Source organism: Scyliorhinus torazame, chromosome 4 (assembly GCF_047496885.1).
Source record: "Scyliorhinus torazame isolate Kashiwa2021f chromosome 4, sScyTor2.1, whole genome shotgun sequence".
Lineage (NCBI taxonomy): Eukaryota > Metazoa > Chordata > Chondrichthyes > Carcharhiniformes > Scyliorhinidae > Scyliorhinus > Scyliorhinus torazame.
This window is the reverse complement of record NC_092710.1, coordinates 371,694,245-371,718,919: the sequence shown is the minus strand read 5'-3', so window position 1 is coordinate 371,718,919 and position 24,675 is coordinate 371,694,245. Positions and strand designations below refer to the sequence as shown.

General features: G+C 51.6%; 1 long non-coding RNA gene across 1 annotated transcript in view; it reads left to right on the top strand.

Moving 5' to 3' along the window:
- Window positions 1-24,675, top strand: part of LOC140411789 (uncharacterized) — a 209,003-nt gene that overhangs the window by 20,112 nt on the left and 164,216 nt on the right. The window contains exon 2 of the long non-coding RNA XR_011941004.1: window positions 21,295-21,442. This is a non-coding gene — a long non-coding RNA (uncharacterized lncRNA). The remainder of the gene's footprint in view (window positions 1-21,294; window positions 21,443-24,675) is intronic.

Below are 24,675 nucleotides of genomic sequence, written 5' to 3'. Positions count from 1 at the left end.
TCCCAGATACAAGGTCTCCCAGCTACAAGGTCTCCCAGCTACAAGGTCTCCCAGGTACAAGGTCTCCCAGGTACAAGGTCTCCCAGGTACAAGGTCTCCCAGGTACAAGCTCTCCCAGGTACAAGGTCTCCCAGCTACAAGGTCTCCCAGCTACAAGGTCTCCCAGCTACAAGGTCTCCCAGGTACAAGGTCTCCCAGGTACAAGGTCTCCCAGGTACAAGGTCTCCCAGCTACAAGGTCTCCCAGGTACAAGGTCTCCCAGGTACAAGGTCTCCCAGGTACAAGGTCTCCCAGCTACAAGGTCTCCCAGGTACAAGGTCTCCCAGATACAAGGTCTCCCAGCTACAAGGTCTCCCAGCTACAAGGTCTCCCAGGTACAAGGTCTCCCAGGTACAAGGTCTCCCAGCTACAAGGTCTCCCAGGTACAAGGTCTCCCAGGTACAAGGTCTCCCAGGTACAAGGTCTCCCAGCTACAAGGTCTCCCAGGTACAAGGTCTCCCAGCTACAAGGTCTCCCAGGTACAAGGTCTCCCAGGTACAAGGTCTCCCAGGTACAAGGTCTCCCAGGTACAAGGTCTCCCAGGTACAAGGTCTCCCAGGTACAAGGTCTCCCAGGTAGAGCCGTTGAGTCCTGGGCGATGGCGTCCAAGTATTTAAATGGGCCGTTCAGCTAATTTAAATATACAGATCACGCAGGCGGAGCAAGTCATGTGACTGCGATAGGCCCGGTGCCCGGCACGGAGCATGATTTTGGGCTCACGCGCGATTCACCCAATGTGCCCTGCTCCGCGCCAGTCACTGAATCACGCCCAACATCTTAAGCACAACGGTCTCAGTAACGCAAAGTCCTTTAAGCACAGAGATTAGCTGTGGTCAAATGCACACCTCCACAGGGGTTGCGGGGAGGGGGAGGGGCTATGGGGGGGGAGGGGGGGTAGGGGAGGGGGAGGGTAAAGGATGAGGAGGGGAGGCAGGGGTCATGGGGAGGGGTAGGTAGGGGTCATGGGGAGGGAGGTAGGGGTCACGGGGAGGGAGGTAGGGGTTATGGGGAGGGGGAGGGGTTACGGGGAGGGGGATGGGGTTACGGGGAGGATGGTAGGGGTTACGGGGTGGGGGGTAGGGGTTACGGGGAGGGGGGGAAGGGTTATGGGGGGGGAGGGAGGGGAGGGGAGGGTAAAGGATGAGGAGGGGAGGCAGCGGTCACGGGGAGGGGGAGGTAGGGGTCACGGGGAGGGAGGTAGGGGTCACGGGGAGGGAGGTAGGGGTCACGGGGAGGGAGGTAGGGGTTATGGGGAGGGGGAGGGTAAAGGATGTGGAGGGGCTGAGGGGAAGTGAGCAATGCCATTGAGTGATGTCACTCAGTGATGTCACATAAGAACATAATAGGAGCAGGAATTCAGCCCCTTGATCCTAGTCTATCACTCAATAGATCGTGTCTGGTCCTTATCCTATCCCTCAATTCTCTTAGCACTCAAAAGACTGCGTATCCCAGACATAAACATACTCAACGGTGGAGAATCTCAAAGATTCACAACCCTTTGGGTGAAGAAATGTCTCCTCATCGCTGTCCGAAATGGTCGTCCCCCTATCCCGAGACTATGCCCCCCGCCCTCCGGCCCCCCTGTTTTAGATTCCCTGACCAGTGGGAAACAATCTCTCCGCCTCCATCCTGTCAAACCGCTGCAGAATCCCTTGTCTGCTGGATTCCTGGGAATATTGGCCTTGTCGACTCAATCGTTCCTTCTGAACAATCTCCTGATCCCAGAATTCAGCCCAGGGAACGCTAGTTACGCAGAGTTCAAAACGGGGCACATCACTCTCGCTCTGATCCCACCAATGTCCTGTACAGTTGCAGTAAGATTCCCCCCGGGGCAGCACGGTGGCGCAGTGGGTTAGCACTGCTGCCTCACGGCTCCGAGGTCCCAGGTTCGAGCCCAGCTCTGGGTCACTGTCCGTGTGGAGTTTGCACATTCTCCCTGTGTCTGTGTGGGTTTCACCCCCACAACGCAGAGATGTGCAGGGTGGGTGGATTGGCCACATTAAATTGCCCCTTAATTGGAAAAAATGAATTTGGTACTCTAAATTAAAAAAAAAGATATCCTGTCTTTTACACTCCCTCATTTCTAATTGCTTACTCTGCCTGCATGTCAGCTTTTTGTGATTTTTTTATGGGTTCATGGGACACGGACGTCGCTGGCTGTGCCAGTGTTTATTACCCATCCCCAATTGCCCTTGCTGTGGGTCTGGAGTCACGTGTAGGCCAGACCAGGACATTAGTGAACTAGATCGAAAATGGTTTCATGGTCACCGTTAGACTTTTAATTCCAGGGGCGCGATTCCCCCCCCCCCCCCCCCCCCCCCCCCGGCCGGGTCAGAGAATCGCCGGCGGCTGGCGTGAATCTCGCCCCCGCCGTGCCCCGAATTCTCCGCCACCAGAGCTTCGGCGGGGGGCGGGAATCGCGCCGCGCCGGTCGGCGGGCCCCCCCCCCCCCGGCGATTCTCCGAACCCGCGATGGGTGTCCTGGCCGCGCGATCGGGGCCCACCGATCGGCGGGCGGGCCTGTGCCGTGGGGGCACTCTCTTTCTTCCGCCTTCGCCATGGTCTCCACTATGGCGGAGGCGGAAGAGACCCCCTCCCCTGCGCATGCGCGGGGATGCCGTGAGCGGCCGCTGACGCTCCCGCGCGTGCGTCGCCCGGCGAAGACCTTTCGGCGCCGGCTGGCGGGGCGGAAATCACTCCGGGGCGGGCCTAGCCCCTCCAGGTGAGTGCTTGGCCCCTAAAGGTGAGGAGAATTCCGCACCTTTGGGCGGCCCGACGCCGGAGTGATTCCCGTCACTCCATCCCGCCGGGACCCCCGCCCCGCCGGGTAGGGGAGAATCCCGGCCCTGATCTTTATTGAATTCAAATTACACCACCTACCGTGGTGGGATTTGAACCTGAGACCTCAGAGCATTACTCTGGCTTTCTGGTTCAATGAATCATAGAATTTACAGTACAGAAGGAGGCCATTCGGCCCATCGAGTCTGCTCCGGCTCTTGGAAAGAGCACCCTACCCAAGGTCAACACCTCCACCCTATCCCCAGAACCCAGTAACCCTACCCAACACTAAGGGCAATTTTGGTCACTAAGGGCAATTTAGCATGGCCAATCCACCTAACCTGCACATCTTTGGACTGTGGGAGGAAACCGGAGCACCCGGAGGAAACCCACGCAGACACGGGGAGGATGTGCAGACTCCACACAGACAGAGACCCAAGCCGGAATCGAACCTGGGACCCTGGCGCACAGTGCTAACCACTGCGCTACCGTGCCGCCCTATAATAGGGATTCGGAGCGGAAGTCGGCAATTCAGCCCTTCGAACCTGCACCGCCATTCAATCAGATCAGTGGTATTGTCGCTGGACTAGTAATCCAGAGATCCAGGGCAATGGTCTGGGGATCCCGGTTCGAATCCCACCACGGCAGACGGTGAAATGTAATACAACTTTGTAAAATCTGGAATTAAAAGTCTAACGATGACCATTGTCGGAAACCCCACCTGGGTCACTAATGTCCTTTAGGGAAGGAAATCTGCCGTCCTTACCCGGTCTGGCCTACACGTGACTCCAGACCCACAGCAATGCGGTTGACTTGTAACTGCCCCTCTGCAATGGCCGAGCGAACCACTCAGTTCAAGGGCAATTAGTGATGGGCAATGAATTCTGGTCCGGCCCAGCGACCGCATATCCTGCAAACGAATGGACAAAAAAATTACTTCAGCAAATCCTGAATGTCATTCCCTGACATTCCCACGTCATTTTGTATCAATAACAAATTTGGATCCAACTCACTTGGTCTCCCCAGCAAAGGTTTGAAGATAGATTATAAATAACTGAGGCCCCAGCACCGGTTTTCTGAGTACCTGCTGCAGCACGGTAGCATGGTGGATAGCACAATTGTTTCACAGCTCCAGGGTCCCAGGTTCGATTCCCGGCTTGGGTCACTGTCTGTGCGGAGTCTGCACATCCTCCCCGAGTGTGCGTGGGTTTCCTCCGGGTGCTCCGGTTTCCTCCCACAGTCCAAGGGTGTGCGGGTTAGGTGGATTGGCCATGATAAATTGCTTAGTGTCCGAAAGGTTATGTGGGGTTACTGGGTTACGGGGATAGGGGGTGGAGGCGTGGGCCTAAGTGAGGTGCTCTTTCCAGGGGCAGAGTCGATGGACGAATGGCCTCCTTCTGTAAATTCTATGATTCTATGGCCATCACCCCCTCTCCCCAACCATCCCCCATCCAAGATTCTCCAATCCAGCGAATATAACCTTAGTTTGTATTTGATCTCTCCTTGTAACTTAACTCTTGGAGCCCAGGTAAATGCTGGTTAATCTGTCCTGCACTCTCTCCAAGGCCAGGTAAATGCTTCCTGAGATGTGCCCAGGACTGTTCACAGTGCTCGACATGTGCTCGAAGCAGGGCTTTGTCCAACATGACTTCCACCCCCTTGTTTCCAGGTCCTCTTGGTTGAAAGGCCTTTCGCCTTTTTGATTATTTCTGGACGTTTCCACGACACTCAATGTCCTGGATCCTCAGTATCTTTGCACCTTGTGCTGTTCACCACTTAAAAAGTTCGCGGTTCTGTCCTTTTTTTTGCAGTTCTGGCCGGTATCAAGTTCACACTGGCCTGACGTTGAAATCCATTCCCCGTAGTTTGCAGCATTCACTTCTCCATATCTCTGCAATTGAATGTTTCTGATTACGCTGCTGACAGTGTCATCTATCCCTGTGCCGTCTCCAATCTGGATAAGTGCCTATCCATGCGTGTCCGTGTCCGTCAACCGGTCCCAGAGGTTTTTCCACTTGTAGTCCCATTCATTGCTCCAGTAATTTTACTTTGCTGAAGGAAAGAGAGAGAAAACAGGAGCAGGAGGCGGCCCTTCGATCCCGCTCCACCATTCATCATGACCATCGCTGATCGACTCAATAGCCTAGTCCCACTTCCCCCCCGATCCTTTATTGCTCTTCACCTGAAGTGCCATGTCTAACTGCTCCTTAAAAACATTAAACGTTTTGGCCTCAACGAACCAATTCCACAGGCTCACCACTTCTGGGTGAAGGAATTCTGGGTGACGAGCGTGGGACGTCACGGCAGCACAGTGGTTAGCACTGTGGCTTCACAGCGCCAGGGTCCCAGGTTCGATTCCCGACTTGGGTCACTGTCCGTGCGGAGTCTGCACGTCCTCCCCGTGTCTGCGTGGGTTTCCTCCGGGTGCTCCGGTTTCCCCCCACAAGTCCCGAAAGACGTGCTGTTAGGTGATTTGGACATTCTGAATTCTCCCTCTGTGACCCGAACAGGCGCCGGAATGTGGCGACTAGGGGCTTTTCACAGTGTTGATCTAAGCCCACTTGTGACACTAATAAAAATTATTATTATTAAATTTCTCCTCATCTCTGTCCTAAATGGTCTACCCTGTATCCTCAGACTGTGACCCCTGGTTCTGGACACTCCCACCATCGGGAACATCCTTCCTGCATCGACCCTGTCCAGTCCTGTTAGAATTTTATAATCTCAATGAGATCCCCCCTCATTCTTCTGAACTCCAGCGAGAACAATCCCAACCGAGTCAATCTCTCCTCGTATGACAGTCCCGCCATCCCTGGAATCAGTCTGGTAAACCTTCGCTGCTCTCCCTCGAGAGCAAGAACATCCTTCCTCAGAGAAGGAGACCAAAACTGCCCACAATACTCCCGGTGTGGCCTCACCAAGGCCCAGTATAATTGCAGCAACACATCCCTGCTTCTATACTCGAAACCTCTCGCAATGTAGGCCAACGTACCATTAGCCTTCTTTACCGCCTGCTGTACCTGCAGCTTACCTTCAGTGACTGGTGCACAAGGACACCCAGGTCCCGCTGCACACTCCCCTCTCCCAATTTACGGCCATTCAGATAACAATCTGCCTTCTTGTTTTTGCTTCCCAAGTGGATAACCTCACACTTATCCACATTAAACTGCACCTGCCATTCATTCACCCACTCACTCTTGTCCAAATCACACTGAGGGATCATTGCATCCTCCTCACAGCTCACCCTCCCATCCAACAGGGATCTCTGCATCCTCCTCACAGCTCACCCTCCCGCCCAACAGGGATCTCTGCATCATCCTCACAGCTCACCCTCCCATCCAACAGGGATCTCTGCATCCTCCTCACAGCTCACCCTCCATCCAACAGGGATCTCTGCATCATCCTCACAGCTCACCCTCCCACCCAACAGGGATCTCTGCATCCTCCTCACAGCTCACCCTCCCGCCCAACAGGGATCTCTGCATCCTCCTCACAGCTCACCCTCCCACCCAACAGGGATCTCTGCATCCTCCTCACAGCTCACCCTCCCACCCAACAGGGATCTCTGCATCCTCCTCACAGCTCACCCTCCCATCCAACAGGGATCTCTGCATCCTCCTCACAGCTCACCCTCCCATCCAACAGGGATCTCTGCATCCTCCTCACAGCTCACCCTCCCACCCAACAGGGATCTCTGCATCCTCCTCACAGCTCACCCTCCCATCCAACAGGGATCTCTGCATCCTCCTCACAGCTCACCCTCCCACCCAACAGGGATCTCTGCATCCTCCTCACAGCTCACCCTCCCACCCAACAGGGATCTCTGCATCCTCCTCACAGCTCACCCTCCCATCCAACAGGGATCTCTGCATCCTCCTCACAACTCACCCTCCCACCCAACAGGGATCTCTGCATCCTCCTCACAGCTCACCCTCCCACCCAACAGGGATCTCTGCATCCTCCTCACAGCTCACCCTCCCACCCAACAGGGATCTCTGCATCCTCCTCACAGCTCACCCTCCCACCCAACAGGGATCTCTGCATCCTCCTCACAGCTCACCCTCCCATCCAACAGGGATCTCTGCATCCTCCTCACAGCTCACCCTCCCACCCAACAGGGATCTCTGCATCCTCCTCACAGCTCACCCTCCCACCCAACAGGGATCTCTGCATCCTCCTCACAGCTCACCCTCCCATCCAACAGGGATCTCTGCATCCTCCTCACAGCTCACCCTCCATCCAACAGGGATCTCTGCATCCTCCTCACAGCTCACCCTCCCACCCAACAGGGATCTCTGCATCCTCCTCACAGCTCACCCTCCCACCCAACAGGGATCTCTGCATCCTCCTCACAGCTCACCCTCCCATCCAACAGGGATCTCTGCATCCTCCTCACAGCTCACCCTCCCATCCAACAGGGATCTCTGCATCCTCCTCACAGCTCACCCTCCCACCCAACAGGGATCTCTGCATCCTCCTCACAGCTCACCCTCCCATCCAACAGGGATCTCTGCATCCTCCTCACAGCTCACCCTCCCATCCAACAGGGATCTCTGCATCCTCCTCACAGCTCACCCTCCCATCCAACAGGGATCTCTGCATCCTCCTCACAGCTCACCCTCCATCCAACAGGGATCTCTGCATCCTCCTCACAGCTCACCCTCCCACCCAACAGGGATCTCTGCATCCTCCTCACAGCTCACCCTCCCATCCAACAGGGATCTCTGCATCCTCCTCACAGCTCACCCTCCCATCCAACAGGGATCTCTGCATCCTCCTCACAGCTCACCCTCCCACCCAACAGGGATCTCTGCATCCTCCTCACAGCTCACCCTCCCACCCAACAGGGATCTCTGCATCCTCCTCACAGCTCACCCTCCCACCCAACAGGGATCTCTGCATCCTCCTCACAGCTCACCCTCCCACCCAACAGGGATCTCTGCATCCTCCTCACAGCTCACCCTCCCACCCAACAGGGATCTCTGCATCCTCCTCACAGCTCACCCTCCCACCCAACAGGGATCTCTGCATCCTCCTCACAGCTCACCCTCCCACCCAACAGGGATCTCTGCATCATCCTCACAGCTCACCCTCCCATCCAACAGGGATCTCTGCATCCTCCTCACAGCTCACCCTCCCACCCAACAGGGATCTCTGCATCCTCCTCACAGCTCACCCTCCCACCCAACAGGGATCTCTGCATCCTCCTCACAGCTCACCCTCCCATCCAACAGGGATCTCTGCATCCTCCTCACAGCTCACCCTCCCATCCAACAGGGATCTCTGCATCCTCCTCACAGCTCACCCTCCCACCCAACAGGGATCTCTGCATCCTCCTCACAGCTCACCCTCCCACCCAACAGGGATCTCTGCATCCTCCTCACAGCTCACCCTCCCACCCAACAGGGATCTCTGCATCCTCCTCACAGCTCACCCTCCCGCCCAACAGGGATCTCTGCATCCTCCTCACAGCTCACCCTCCCGCCCAACAGGGATCTCTGCATCCTCCTCACAGCTCACCCTCCCATCCAACAGGGATCTCTGCATCCTCCTCACAGCTCACCCTCCCATCCAACAGGGATCTCTGCATCCTCCTCACAGCTCACCCTCCCACCCAACAGGGATCTCTGCATCCTCCTCACAGCTCACCCTCCATCCAACAGGGATCTCTGCATCCTCCTCACAGCTCACCCTCCCATCCAACAGGGATCTCTGCATCCTCCTCACAGCTCACCCTCCCACCCAACAGGGATCTCTGCATCCTCCTCACAGCTCACCCTCCCACCCAACAGGGATCTCTGCATCCTCCTCACAGCTCACCCTCCCACACAACAGGGATCTCTGCATCCTCCTCACAGCTCACCCTCCCATCCAACAGGGATCTCTGCATCCTCCTCACAGCTCACCCTCCCACCCAACAGGGATCTCTGCATCCTCCTCACAGCTCACCCTCCCATCCAACAGGGATCTCTGCATCCTCCTCACAGCTCACCCTCCCATCCAACAGGGATCTCTGCATCCTCCTCACAGCTCACCCTCCCATCCAACAGGGATCTCTGCATCCTCCTCACAGCTCACCCTCCCACCCAACAGGGATCTCTGCATCCTCCTCACAGCTCACCCTCCCATCCAACAGGGATCTCTGCATCCTCCTCACAGCTCACCCTCCCATCCAACAGGGATCTCTGCATCCTCCTCACAGCTCACCCTCCCATCCAACAGGGATCTCTGCATCCTCCTCACAGCTCACCCTCCCATCCAACAGGGATCTCTGCATCCTCCTCACAGCTCACCCTCCCACCCAACAGGGATCTCTGCATCCTCCTCACAGCTCACCCTCCCATCCAACAGGGATCTCTGCATCCTCCTCACAGCTCACCCTCCCACCCAACAGGGATCTCTGCATCCTCCTCACAGCTCACCCTCCCATCCAACAGGGATCTCTGCATCCTCCTCACAGCTCACCCTCCCACCCAACAGGGATCTCTGCATCCTCCTCACAGCTCACCCTCCCACCCAACAGGGATCTCTGCATCCTCCTCACAGCTCACCCTCCCATCCAACAGGGATCTCTGCATCCTCCTCACAGCTCACCCTCCCACCCAACAGGGATCTCTGCATCCTCCTCACAGCTCACCCTCCCATCCAACAGGGATCTCTGCATCCTCCTCACAGCTCACCCTCCCACCCAACAGGGATCTCTGCATCCTCCTCACAGCTCACCCTCCCACCCAACAGGGATCTCTGCATCCTCCTCACAGCTCACCCTCCCATCCAACAGGGATCTCTGCATCCTCCTCACAGCTCACCCTCCCACCCAACAGGGATCTCTGCATCCTCCTCACAGCTCACCCTCCCATCCAACAGGGATCTCTGCATCCTCCTCACAGCTCACCCTCCATCCAACAGGGATCTCTGCATCCTCCTCACAGCTCACCCTCCCACCCAACAGGGATCTCTGCATCCTCCTCACAGCTCACCCTCCCATCCAACAGGGATCTCTGCATCCTCCTCACAGCTCACCCTCCATCCAACAGGGATCTCTGCATCCTCCTCACAGCTCACCCTCCCACCCAACAGGGATCTCTGCATCCTCCTCACAGCTCACCCTCCCATCCAACAGGGATCTCTGCATCCTCCTCACAGCTCACCCTCCCACCCAACAGGGATCTCTGCATCCTCCTCACAGCTCACCCTCCCACCCAACAGGGATCTCTGCATCCTCCTCACAGCTCACCCTCCCATCCAACAGGGATCTCTGCATCATCCTCACAGCTCACCCTCCCACCCAACAGGGATCTCTGCATCCTCCTCACAGCTCACCCTCCCACCCAACAGGGATCTCTGCATCCTCCTCACAGCTCACCCTCCCATCCAACAGGGATCTCTGCATCCTCCTCACAGCTCACCCTCCCACCCAACAGGGATCTCTGCATCCTCCTCACAGCTCACCCTCCCATCCAACAGGGATCTCTGCATCCTCCTCACAGCTCACCCTCCCACCCAACAGGGATCTCTGCATCCTCCTCACAGCTCACCCTCCCATCCAACAGGGGTCTCTGCATCCTCCTCACAGCTCACCCTCCCACCCAACAGGGATCTCTGCATCCTCCTCACAGCTCACCCTCCCACCCAACGTGGTGCCATCTGCAAATTTGGAGATATGACATTTTGTTCCCTCATCTAAATCATTGATATATATTGTGAATAGCTGGGGTCCCAGCACCAATCCCTTTGGTACCCCACTGGACACTGTCTGCCAATTTGAAAAAGACCCATTAATTCCTACTCTTTGTTTCCTGGCTGCCAACCAGTTTTCTATCCACCTCAATACACTGCCCCCAATCCCATGCGCTTTAATTTTACACACGAATCTTTGATGCGGGACTTTGTCAAAAGTCTTCTGAAAGTCCAAATATACCACATCCACTGGCTCCCCCTCGTCTACTCTACTCGTTACATCCTGGAAGAATTCCAGTAGATTTGTCAAGCATGATTTTGTTTCATAAATCCACGCTGACTCTGTCCGATCCTGCCACTGGTTTCTAAGTGTTCTTCTATGAATAAATTTATATAGATTCTAGAATTTTCTCCACTACTGACGTCAGGTTTACTGGGCTACAATTCCCTGCTTTCCCTCGACCTCCCTTTTTAAATAGTGGAGTTACATTAGCCACCCTCCAATCTGCAGGGACTGTCCCAGAGTCTGTAGAATCCTGGAAGATGACCACCAAAGCATTCAGTTTCTAGAGCCACTTCCTTCAGCACTCTGGGATGTAGATTCTCAGGCCCTGGGGATTTATCGGCCTTCAATCCCATCACTTTTCCCAGCACCATTTCTCTACCAACATTGATCTCCTTCAGTTCCTCCCTCTCACTAAACACTGCGTTCCCCAACATGTCTGGCATCTTGTGTCCTCATTTGTGAAGACAGAACTAAAATATGTGTTTAGTTGCTCAGCCATTTCTTTGTCCCCTATTATATATTCTCCTGTTTCTGACTGTAAGGGACCTACATTTGTCTTCACCAATCTTTTTCTCTTCACAAATCTATAGAAACTTAGTGTCAGTCTATATGTTCCTTGTTAGCTTACTCTCATACTCTATTTTCCCCTTCTTAATCAATCCCTTGGTCCTTCTTTGCTGAATTCTAAACAGCTTCCGATCCCCAGACCTGGGGCGGAATTCTCCGGAAACGGCGCGATGTCCGCCGACTGGTGCCCAAAATGGCGCAAATCAGACGGGCATCGCGCCGCCCCAAAGGTGCGGAATGCTCCGCATCTTTGGGGGCCGAGCCCCAACATTGAGGGGCTAGGTCGGCGCCGGATGAATTTCCGCCCCACCAGCTGGCGGAAACGGCCTTTGGTGCCCCGCCAGCTGGTGCGGAAATGACATCTCCGGGCGGCGCATGCGCGGGAGCGTTAGCGGCCGCTGACAGCTTCCCACGCATGCGCAGTGTAGGGAGTCTCTTCCGCCTCCGCCATGGTGGAGACCGTGGCGGAGGCGGAAGGGAAAGTGTGCCCCCACGGCACAGACCCGCCCGCGGATCGGTGGGCCCCGATCGCGGGCCAGGCCAACGTGGGGGCACCCCCCGGGGCCAGATCGCCCCGCACCCCCCCCCCCAGGACCCCGGAGCCCGCCCGCGCCGCCTTGTCCCGCCGGTAAGAGGTGGTTTAATCCACGCCGGCGGGACAGGCATTTTAGCAGCGGGACTTCGGCCCATCCGGGCCGGAGAATCGCGGGGGTTGACCCGCCAACCGGCGCGCCGCGATTCCCGCGCCCGCCGAATATCCGGTGCCGGAGACTTCGGCAACCGGCAGGGGCGGGATTCACGCCAGCCCCCGGCGATTCTCCGACCCGACGGGGGGTCGGAGAATCTCGCCCCTGTTGTTTTTCTTGGCCAATTGCTATGCTACTTCCTTGGTTCAAATACTATCCCTAATTTCCCTTGTAAGCCATGGATTGGCCCTCTTACCTGCTTTGCGTTTGTGCCAGACAGGGATATACAATAGTTGCAGTTCCTCCATGTGTTCCTTGAATGTTTGCCATTGTCTATCCACTGTCATCCCTTTAAGTAACATTCCCCAATCGATCAAAACCCACTCACCCCTCATATCTTCATAGTTTCCTTTGTTAAGATTCAGGACCACAGTCTCGGAATAAACTACTTCATCTTGATGAAAGATTCTATCACGTTATGGTCGCTCATCCCCAAGGGGTCTCGCACAGCCAGATTGGCCATGATTCCCATCTCAATACACAGTACCCGGTCTAGCACTAATAACTAATTAATATTAATTACTTTCAGTTTTTCAGTCTCACTAGATCTTGGTCTCTGCACTATTTCCTGTAGGTGTTTTGTGTGTTACATAGATAATTGTATAAACCCATCTGGTTCACTACTGAATTTTGTAAGACTGGGAGCTCCAGGAGTGATTTCACAACGAAATAGGGATGCGGTATTAAAAAAAAGCGTTATTACCAACAGAGTATTATAATATGTTTAACATCACACCAGAAACTAGAGTACAATTCCCCGTTAAACAGTGCTAATCAATACAGAAATACAGTAACCATTAACTGCTATCTTTATTCAAACAACAAATCCGTCTCAGCTCTCAATCCACTTTCAAACACAGTTAGCACTCAGCAATACCTGCTGTACAGAGATGTCTCCACCTTGAGAAAGACAGAGACCATTTGACACTGAACATAGAACATTACAGCGCAGTACAGGCCCTTCGGCCCTCGATGTTGCGCCGACCTGTGAAACCACTCTAAAGCCCATCTACACTATTCCCTTATCGTCCATATGTCTATCCAATGACCATTTGAATGCCCTTAGTGTTGGCGAGTCCACTACTGTTGCAGGCAGGGCATTCCACACCCTTACTACTCTCTGAGTAAAGAACCTGCCTCTGACATCTGTCTTATATCTATCTCCCCTCAATTTAAAGCCATGTCCCCTCGTGCTAGACATCACCATCCGAGGAAAAAGGCTCTCACTGTCCACCCTATCCAATCCTCTGATCATCTTGTCTGCCTCAATTAATTCACCTCTTAACCTTCTTCTCTCTAACGAAAACAGCCTCAAGTCCCTCAGCCTTTCCTCATAAGATCTTTCCTCCATACCAGGCAACATTCTGGTAAATCTCTCTGCACCCTTTCCAATGCTTCCACATCCTTCCTATAATGCGGCGACCAGAATTGCACGCAATACTCCAAATGCGGCCGCACCAGAGTTTTGTACAGCTGCAACATGACCTCATGGCTCCGAAACTCAATCCCTCCACCAATAAAAGCTAACACACCGTACGGCTTCTTAACAACCCTCTCAACCTGAATGGCAACTTTCAGGGATCTATGTACATGGACACCGAGATCTCTCTGCTCATCCACACTGCCAAGAATCTTGGCAGTACTTGGCAGTACTTAGCCAAGTACTTAGCCCAGTACTCTGTCTTCCTGTTATTCCTTCCAAAATGAATCACCTCACACTTTTCTGCATTAAACTCCATTTGCCACCTCTCAGCCCAGCGCTGCAGCTTATCTATGTCCCTCTGTAACTTGTAACATCCGTCCGCAATGTCCACAACTCCACCAACTTTAGTGTCATCTGCAAATTTACTCACCCATCCTTCTACGCCCTCCTCCAGGTCATTTATAAAAATGACAAACAGCAGTGGCCCCAAAACAGATCCTTGTGGTACACCACTAGTAACTGGACTCCAGTCTGAACACTTCCCATCAACCACCACCCTTTGTCTTCTTCCAGCTAGCCAATTTCTGATCCAAACTGCTAAATCACCCTGAATCCCATGCTTCCGTATTTTCTGCAGTAGCCTACCGTGGGGAACCTTATCAAACGCTTTACTGAAATCCATTTACACCACATCGACTGCTTTACCCTCATCCACCTGTGATCCATCTTTCAAGGAAAGATACCTGACCCTGTCAGAACAATGCAGGACCTCCAGCTGAAGTCTTCGGAAGCTGTCTCCATCTTTAGAACAAAAACTAACCTGCTTCTCTGCAAAATGCCTGGTACTCAAGCTCCTCCCATTAATTACATCATCTTACCTGCCTGAAACACAATGTAACTAATTAACTCCACAGGGACCCCCCTTAATCCAAACAAAACTCCATTCGTCCAAAATTGTACGATTGGATTGGATTGGATTTGTTTATTGTCAGTGAGGTACAGTGAAAAGTATTTTTCTGCGAGCAGCTCAACAGATCATTAACTACATGAGAAGAAAAGGGAATAAAAGAAAATACATAATAGGGCAACACAACATATACAATGTAACTACATAAGCACTGGCATCGGGTGAAGCATACAGGGTGTAGTGTTAATGAGGTCAGTCCATAAGAGGGTCATTTAGGAGTCTGGTGACAGTGGGGAAGAAGCTGTTTTTGAGTCTGTTCGTGCGTGTTCTCAGACTTCTGTATCTCCTGCCCGATGGAAGAAGTTGGAAGAGTGAGTAAGCCGGGTGGGAGGGGGCTTTGATTATGCTGCCCGCTTTCCCCAGGCAGCGGGAGGTGTAGATGGAGTCAATGGATGGAGGCAGGTTTGTGTGATGGACTGGGCGGTGTTCACGGCTCTCTGAAGTTTCTTGTGGTCCTGGGCCGAGCAGTTGCCATACCGGGGCTGTGATGCAGCCAGATAGGATGCTTTCTATGGTGCATCTGTAAAAGTTGGTCAGGGTTAATGTGGACATGCCGAATTTCCTTAGTTTCCTGAGGAAGGATAGGCGCTGTTGTGCTTTCTTGGTGGTAGCATCGACGTGGGTGGACCAGGACAGATTTTTGGTGATGTGCACCCCTAGGAATTTGAAACTGCTAACCATCTCCACCTCGGCCCCGTTGATGCTGACAGGGGTGTGGACAGTACTTTGCTTCCTGAAGTCAATGACCAGCTCTTTAGTTTTGCTGGCATTGAGGGAGAGATTGTTGTCGCTACACCACTCCACTAGGTTCTCTATCTCCCTCCTGTATTCGGACTCATCGTTATTCGAGATCCAGCCCACTATGGTCGTATCGTCAGCAAACTTGTAGATGGAGTTGGAACAAAATTTTGCCACGCAGTCGTGTGTGTACAGGGAGTAGAGTAGGGGGCTAAGTCCGCAGCCTTGCAGGGCCCCGGTATTGAGGACTATTGTGGAGGAGATGTTGTTGTTCATTCTTACTGATTGTGGTCTGTTGGTCAGAAAATCGAGGATCCAGTTGCAGAGTGGGGAGCCAAGTCCTAGGTTTTGGAGCTTTGATATGAGCTTGGCTGGGATTATGGTGTTGAAGGCAGAGCTGTAGTCAATAAATAGGAGTCTGATGTAGGAGTCCTTGGTGTCGAGATGTTCGAGGGATGAGTGTAGGGCCAGAGAAATAGCGTCTACTGTGGACCGGTTCCGACGGTATGCGAATTGCAGTGGATCAAGGCGTTCTGGGAGTATGGAGGTGATGCGCTTCATGATCAACCTCTCGAAACACTTCATTACGACTGAAGTCAGGGCCACTGGTCGGTAGTCATTGAGGCACGTTGCCTGGTTCTTCTTTGATACCGGTATGATGCCTTAATTACACCTCTGCCTCCCAACCTTTCATACCAGGATTATTTAATGCCGCAGCAGTCATACACACTAACCCGGGCTTTTACCCCTTATTGTACCAGATACATAAAATACAGTATATCTTAAATTCCTGCATTCACCATACTCCATGTCACTCTAGACCCACAGCTTAACTCTTAACTCACTCCCGAAATGGCCCAGCAAGCCCAGTCAGTTCAATTAGGGATGACGGCCTTGCCATCACACACACAAACATACCTACCATTTCCAATTCCCCCTTCGGAATATCTCAAAATGACCCACGTTGTGACTCCTTTCAATCATACACATCGAAACTCTCTTTGTCCCTCATTTATCACCTATGAAAAAGAAACCTCTCAATCCACAGGTTTATGAGACTCTTTCACAATATTAGGGGCAGCACGGTAGCATTGTGGATAGCACAATCGCTTCACAGCTCCAGGGTCCCAGGTTCGATTCCCGGCTTGGGTCACTGTCTGTGCGGAGTCTGCACGTCCTCCCCGTGTGTGCGTGGGTTTCCTCCGGGTGCTCCGGTTTACTCCCACAGTCCAAAGATGTGCAGGTTAGGTGGATTGGCCATGATCAATTGCCCTTGGTGTCCAAAATTGCCCTTAGTGTTGGGTGGGGTTACTGGGTTATGGGGATAGGGTGAAGGTGTTGACCTTGGGTAAGGTGCTCTTTCCAAGAGCCGGTGCAGACTCGATGGGCCAAATGGCCTCCTTCTGCACTGTAAATTCTATGATTAGAAATATGTTCTTTCAATCCACTGCTCCCCAGACCCCCTCACATTCCTCCTTCGCCATGAGATGGGCCAGGTTTATAAGAACATAGAACATACAATGCAGAAGGAGGCCATTCGGCCCATCGAGTCTGCACCGACCCACTTAAGTCCTCACTTCCACCCTATCCCCATAACTCAATAACCCCTCCTAACCTTTTTGGTCACTAAGGGCAATTTATCATGGCCAATCCACCTAACCTGCACGTCTTTGGACTGTGGGAGGAAACCGGAGCACCCGGAGGAAACCCACGCACACACGGGGAGAACGTGCAGACTCCGCACAGACAGTGACCCAGCAGGGAATCGAACCTGGGACCCTGGCGCTGTGAAGCCACAGTGCTATCCACTTGTGCTACCGTGCTGCCCTAGAACATAAGAACTAGGAGCAGGAGTAGGCCATCTGACCCTCGAGCCTGCTCCGCCATTTAATGAGATCATGGCTGGTCTTTTGTGGACTCAGCTCCACTTTCCGGCCCGAACACCATAACCCTTAATCCCTTTATTCTTCAAAAACTATCTATCTTTATCTTAAAAACATTTAATGAAGGAGCCTCTACTGCTTCACTGGGCAAGGAATTCCAGAGATTCACAACCCTTTGGGTGAAGAAGTTCCTCCTAAACTCAGTCCTAAATCTACTTCCCCTTATTTTGAGGCTATGCCCCCGAGTTCTGCTTTCACCCACCAGTGGAAACAACCTGCCCGCATCTATCCTATCTATTCCCTTCATAATCTTTTATGTTTCTACAAGGCACCCCCGCATCCTTCTAAATTCCAATGAGTACAGTCCCAGTCTACTCAACCTCTCGTCATAATCTAATCCCCTCAACTCTGGGATTAACCTAGTGAATCTCCTCTGCACACCCTCCAGAGCCAGTACGTCCTTTCTCAGGTAAGGAGAGCAAAACTGTACAAAGAACAAACAAAGAACAAAGAAATGTACAGCACAGGAACAGGCCCTTCGGCCCTCCAAGCCCGCGCCGACCATACTGCCCGACTAAACTACAATCTTCTACACTTCCTGGGTCCGTATCCTTCTATTCCCATCCTATTCATATATTTGTCAAGATGCCCCTTAAATGTCCCTATCGTCCCTGCTTCCACTACCTCCTCCGGTAGCGAGTTCCAGGCACCCACTACCCTCTGCGTAAAAAACTTGCCTCGTACATCTACTCTAAACCTTGCCCCTCTCACCTTAAACCTATGCCCCCTAGTAATTGACCCCTCTACCCTGGGGAAAAGCCTCTGACTTTCCACTCTGTCTATGCCCCTCATAATTTTGTAGACCTCTATCAGGTCGCCCCTCAACCTCCTTCGTTCCAGAGAGAACAAACCGAGTTTATTCAATCGCTCCTCATAGCTTATGCCCTCCATACCAGGCAACATTCTGGTAAAGAATAATACACAATAATACACAATACTCCAGGTGTGGCCTCACTATCACCTTATACAATTGCAGCAGAACCTCCCTAGTCTTAAACTCCATCCCTCTAGCAATGAAGGACAAAACTCCATTCACCTTCTTAATCACCTGTTGCACCTGTAAACCAACTTTTTGCGACTCATGCACTAGCACACCCAGGTCTCTCTGCACAGCAGCATGTTTTAATATTTTAACATTTAAATAATAATCCCTTTTGTTCTTATTCCTACCAAAATGGACAACTTCATATTTGTCAACATTGTATTCCATCTGCCAGACCCTAGCCCATTCACTTAAACGAGCCAAATCCCTCTGCAGACTTCCAGTATCCTCTGCACTTTTTGCTTTACCACTTATCTTAGTGTCATCTGCAAACTTGGACACATTGCACTTGGTCCCTAACTCCAAATCATCAATGTAAATTGTGAACAATTGTGGGCCCAACACTGATCCCTGAGGGACACCACTAACTACTGATTGCCAACCAGAGAAACACCCATTAATCCCCACTCTTTGCTTTCTATTAATTAACCAATCCTCTATCCATGCTATTACTTTACCCTTAATGCCATGCATCTTTATCTTATGCAGCAACCTTTTGTGTGGCACCTTGTCAAAGGCTTTCTGGAAATCCAGATATACCACATCCATTGGCTCCCCGTTATCTACCGCACTGTTAATGTCCTCAAAAAATTCCACTAAATTAGTGAGGCACGACCTGCCCTTTATGAACCCATGCTGCGTCTGTCCAATGGGACAATTTCCATCCAGATGCCTCGCTATTTCTTCCTTGATGATAGATTCCAGCATCTTCCTTACTACTGAAGTTAAGCTCACTGGCCTATAATTACCCACTTTCTGCCTACCTCCTTTTTTAAACAGTGGTGTTACATTTGCTAATTTCCAATCCGTCGGGACCACCCCGTCTAGTGAATTTTGGTAAATTATCACGCGTGCATTAGCAATTTGCCTAGCCATCTCTTTTAGTACTCTGAAATGAAAATTAAAATTGCTTATTGTCACAAGTAGGCTTCAAATGAAGTTACTGTGAAAAGCCCCTAGTCGCCACATTCCGGCGCCTGTTCGGGGAGGCTGTTACGGGAAGCTGTTACTCTGGGTTGCATTCCATCAGGGACAGGGGACTTGTCTACCTTTCGCCCCATTAGCTTGCCCATCACTACCTCCTTAGTGATAGCAATCATCTCAAGGTCCTCACCTGTCATAGCCTCATTTCCATCAGTCACTGGCATGTTATTTGTGTCTTCCACTGTGAAGACCGACCCAAAAAACCTGTTCAGTTCCTCAGCCATTTCCTCATCTCCCATTATTAAATCTCCCTTCTCATTCTCTGAAGGACCAATGTTTACCTTAGCCACTCTTTTTTGTTTTATATATTTGTAGAAATTTTTACTATCTGTTTTTATATTCTGAGCAAGTTTACTCTCTTAATCTTCTTACTCTTCTTTATAGCTTTATTAATAGCCACTAATATTTGCCACTTTGTATGCTTTTTCCTTCAATTTGATACTCTCCCTTATTTCCTTCGATATCCACGGTCGATTTTCCCTCTTTCTACCGTCCTTCCTTTTTGTTGGTATAAACCTTTGCTGAGCACTGTGAAAAATCACTTGGAAGGTTCTCCACTGTTCCTCAACTGTTTCACCATAAAGTCTTTGCTCCCAGTCTACCTTAGTTCTTCTCTCATCCCATTGTAATCTCCTTTGTTTAAGCAAAAAACACTAGTGTTTGATTTTACCTGCTCACCCTCCATCTGTATTTTAAATTCCACCATATTGTGATCGCTCCTTCCGAGAGGATCCCTAACTATGAGACCATTAATCAATCCTGTCTCATTACACAGGACCAGATCTAGGATCGCTTGTTCCCTCGTAGGTTCCATTACATACTGTTCTAGGAAACTATCGCGGATACATTCTATAAACTCCTCCTCAAGGCTGCCTTGACCGACCTGGTTAAACCAATCGACATGTAGATTAAAATCCCCCATGATAACTGCTGTACCATTTCTACAAAGTTATTTCTTTGTTTATTGCCTGCCCCACCGTAATGTTACTATCTGGTGGCCTATAGATTACTCTTATCAGTGACTTTTTCGCCTTACTATTCCTGATTTCCACCCAAATGGATTCAACCTTATCCTCCATAGCACCGATGTCATCCCTTACTATTGCCCGGATGTCATCCTTAAATAACAGAGCTACACCACCTCCCTTACCATCCACTCTGTCCTTCCGAAAAGTTTGATACCCTCGGATATTTAACTCCCAGTCGTGACCATCCTTTAACCATGTTTCAGTAATGGCCACTAAATCATAGTCATTCACGATGATTTGCGCCATCAACTCATTTACCTTATTCCGAATACTACGAGCATTCAGGTAAAGTACACTTATGTTGGCTTATATATCTCTGTTTTGAATCTTAACACCTTGATCAGTAACCTCTCCTCAGTTATTTTTCTTTTCAACTTTTCTCCTAATTTTCCTTGTCGTTGAACCCACATCTTCCTGTAACAACCTGCCACGTCGCTTACCATTAATGTTTTCACTTCCCGTTTTATTCCTTTTAGTATTCCTGGTCCTATTCACTGAGCTCCCCTCAGTCACTGTACCTTGTACTGTCGCCTTTTTTGATTTTTGACTATGGCTCCTCTGCCTCACACTTTCCCCCAATTACTGCTTTTTGTTTCTGTCCCTGTTTTACCTCCCTTCGACTTCCTGCATCGGTTCCCATCCCCCTGCCACATTAGTTTAAACCATCCCCAACAGCACTGGGGAAGATTTTATTGCTCGCGTGAATCTATAGAGTGAGCCTTGACACACATTGTTGAGGAGTTGACCATCGTCCGAAATATTGCGAATAAACTCAGCTACCGGCAATGCTGGCTAAAATGACATCTCCAGTCTTCAGCAGCCTGGTTTCAATTCGGGAGGTGCCCCTGGTAAATCATTGCTGTTATTCAGGTGTGTCCAGTGGGACACTCTGGGCTCCGACTGTGCGTATGAAGAGCTGGACATGACTTGAGCTGTGGAACAGCGCGTGGAGGAGGCAGGGGCTATTCAAGGCAGGTTGGCGATGTGAGGAATGATGCTCGTTGACTCATCACCAATATCACTCCGCCTATCAGTCTAATATCTCTCCTCCATTTCCTATTGGCTGTGCACAGGTTTCCAAGAGGCGCCTTTCTCAGAAGCTGGCTGACCAAGTCCAGGCCGCGCCTCCTTCTCCTATTAGTCGGTTTGAAGACCCCGAAAGTCAACTTGATGAGGAGGAAGAGGATGAAGAGAACAAAAGTTGCCAAAGCCACATAAACGGTTACTATAGTTACTCATAGCACAACACAGAAAAGAAGAAAACCAATGTTTCCACACACACTGACTCTCACTGGGGTACAGTTCCACACACACTGACTCTCACTGGGGTACAGTTCCACACACACTGACTCTCACTGGGGTACAGTTCCACACACGCTGACTCTCACTGGGGTACAGTTCCACACACACTGACTCTCACTGGGGTACAGTTCCACACACACTGACTCTCACTGGGATACAGTTCCACACACACTGACTCTCACTGGGATACAGTTCCACACACACTGACTCTCACTGGGGTACAGTTCCACACACACTGACTCTCACTGGGATACAGTTCCACACACACTGACTCTCACTGGGATACAGTCCCACACACACTGACTCTCACTGGGGTACAGTTCCACACATACTGACTCTCACTGGGATACAGTTCCACACTCACTGACTCTCACTGGGATACAGTTCCACACACACTGACTCTCACTGGGATACAGTTCCACACACACTGACTCTCACTGGGATACAGTTCCACACACACTGACTCTCACTGGGGTACAGTTCCACACTCACTGACTCTCACTGGGCTACAGTTCCCCACACACTGACTCTCACTGGGATACAGTTCCACACACACTGACTCTCACTGGGATACAGTTCCACACACACTGACTCTCACTGGGCTACAGTTCCCCACACACTGACTCTCACTGGGATACAGTTCCACACACACTGACTCTCACTGGGATACAGTTCCACACACACTGACTCTCACTGGGGTACAGTTCCACACACACCGACTCTCACTGGGATACAGTTCCATACACCGACTCTCACTGGGGTACAGTTCCACACACACTGACTCTCACTGGGGTACAGTTCCACACACACTGACTCTCACTGGGGTACAGTTCCACACACACTGACTCTCACTGGGGTACAGTTCCACACACACTGACTCTCACTGGGATACAGTTCCACACACACTGACTCTCACTGGGCTACAGTTCCCCACACACTGACTCTCACTGGGATACAGTTCCACACACACTGACTCTCACTGGGATACAGTTCCACACACACTGACTCTCACTGGGGTACAGTTCCACACACACCGACTCTCACTGGGATACAGTTCCATACACCGACTCTCACTGGGGTACAGTTCCACACACACTGACTCTCACTGGGGTACAGTTCCACACACACTGACTCTCACTGGGGTACAGTTCCACACACACTGACTCTCACTGGGGTACAGTTCCACACACACTGACTCTCACTGGGATACAGTTCCATACACACTGACTCTCACTGGGATACAGTTCCACACACTGACTCTCACTGGGATACAGTTCCACACACACTGACTCTCACTGGGGTACAGTTCCACACACTCTGACTCTCACTGGGATACAGTTCCACACACTGACTCTCACTGGGATACAGTTCCACACACACTGACTCTCACTGGGATACAGTTCCACACACACTGACTCTCACTGGGATACAGTTCCACACACACTGACTCTCACTGGGATACAGTTCCATACACACTGACTCTCACTGGGATACAGTTCCACACACTGACTCTCACTGTGCTACAGTCCCACACACACTGACTCTCACTGGGGTACAGTTCCACACACACTGACTCTCACTGGGATACAGTTCCACACACACTGACTCTCACTGGGATACAGTTCCACACACACTGACTCTCACTGGGATACAGTTCCATACACACTGACTCTCACTGGGATACAGTTCCACACACTGACTCTCACTGGGGTACAGTTCCACACACACTGACTCTCACTGGGATACTGTTCCACACACACTGACTCTCACTGGGATACAGTTCCACACACACTGTCTCTCACTGGGGTGCAGTTCCACACACACTGACTCTCACTGGGATACAGTTCCACACACACTGACTCTCACTGGGATACAGTTCCACACACACTGACTCTCACTGGGGTACAGTTCCACACAAATTGACTCTCACTGGGATACAGTTCCACACACACTGACTCTCACTGGGATACATTTCCACACACACTGACTCTCACTGGGATACAGTTCCACACACACTGACCCTCACTGGGATACAGTTCCACACACACTGACTCTCACTGGGGTACAGTTCCACACACACTGACTCTCACTGGGATACAGTTCCACACACACTGACTCTCACTGGGATACAGTTCCACACACACTGACTCTCACTGTGGTACAGTTCCACACACACTGACTCTCACTGGGGTACAGTTCCACACACACTGACTCTCACTGGGATACAGTTCCACACACACTGACTCTCACTGGGGTACAGTTCCACACACACTGACTCTCACTGGGGTACAGTTCCACACACACTGACTCTCACTGGGGTACAGTTCCACACACACTGACTCTCACTGGGGTACGGGTCCCACACACACTGACTCTCACTGGGATACAGTTCCACACAGACTGACTCTCACTGGGGTACGGGTCCCACACACACTGACTCTCACTGGGGTACAGTTCCACACACACTGACTCTCACTGGGGTACAGTTCCACACACACGGACTCTCACTGGGATACAGTTCCACACACACTGACTCTCACTGGGATACAGTTCCACACACACTGACTCTCACTGGGATACAGTTCCACACACACTGACTCTCACTGGGATACAGTTCCATACACACTGACTCTCACTGGGATACAGTTCCACACACACTGACTCTCACTGGGGTACAGTTCCACACACACTGACTCTCACTGGGATACAGTTCCACACACACTGACTCTCACTGGGGTACAGTTCCACACACACTGACTCTCACTGGGGTACAGTTCCACACACACTGACTCTCACTGGGATACAGTTCCACACACACTGACTCTCACTGGGGTACAGTTCCACACACACTGACTCTCACTGGGGTACAGTTCCACACACACTGACTCTCACTGGGATACAGTTCCACACACACTGACTCTCACTGGGGTACAGTTACACAAACACTGACTCTCACTGGGATACAGTTCCACACACACTGACTCTCACTGGGATACAGTTCCACACACACTGACTCTCACTGGGATACAGTTCCACACACACTGACTCTCACTGGGATACAGTTCCACACACACTGACTCTCATTGGGGTACAGTTCCACACACACTGACTCTCACTGGGGTACAGTTACACAAACACTGACTCTCACTGGG